This window comes from Trachurus trachurus (assembly GCF_905171665.1).
Source record: "Trachurus trachurus genome assembly, chromosome: 7".
NCBI lineage: Eukaryota > Metazoa > Chordata > Actinopteri > Carangiformes > Carangidae > Trachurus > Trachurus trachurus.
The window spans coordinates 22,187,427-22,188,048 of NC_139901.1; positions in this window are offsets into that span (position 1 = coordinate 22,187,427).

The following is a 622-nucleotide window of genomic DNA, read 5'->3' on the forward strand; positions in this document are numbered from 1 at the left end:
TGAAACATATTCAAGCCTGAAAAGTAAATAAAATACTTACTACTTTATACTACTTTGTCTGATTTTCTTTGCCTGATAGTGTGATAGACTGTTAATTCAGTCAGGTGCGTTTATTATCAGTCAAAGGTTGTTTTGAGCGCACCAGGGGGAATTGGTTTCATTAGCTGCTGATACTGAACCACAGCAAGACGAGAGCTTAGGTTTCAGTCTCAGATGTGTTAATAGCAGCCTGAGAGTAGGTGGACTTAACTGTTGAAGCCTTAAAATGATTAGCCGATGGGGTTTGTTGGAGTTAATCTGTCTTATGTGATTATAACTTGAATGTCTTTGGGGTTTGGACTGTTGGTCAGACAAAACAAGCCAATTTTAAGTATTGCTTAAGGCTTTAGGAAAGTATGATTAGCCAGGTCTGCTATAAATAAAAGAATAGAGGCAAGAGATAAAGACACAGTTATGTGCAACAACAAATACAGATAGAGGATAAATCAAGAAAATAATCAGCACATTGAGAAATATATAAATAACAAATATATTAACATGTTAATGTTAAAAAATTATTTCGATTATAGTTGATGTTAAGCAGATAGAGTGACTTAGTACCACCACCCTCCTACACTAAACA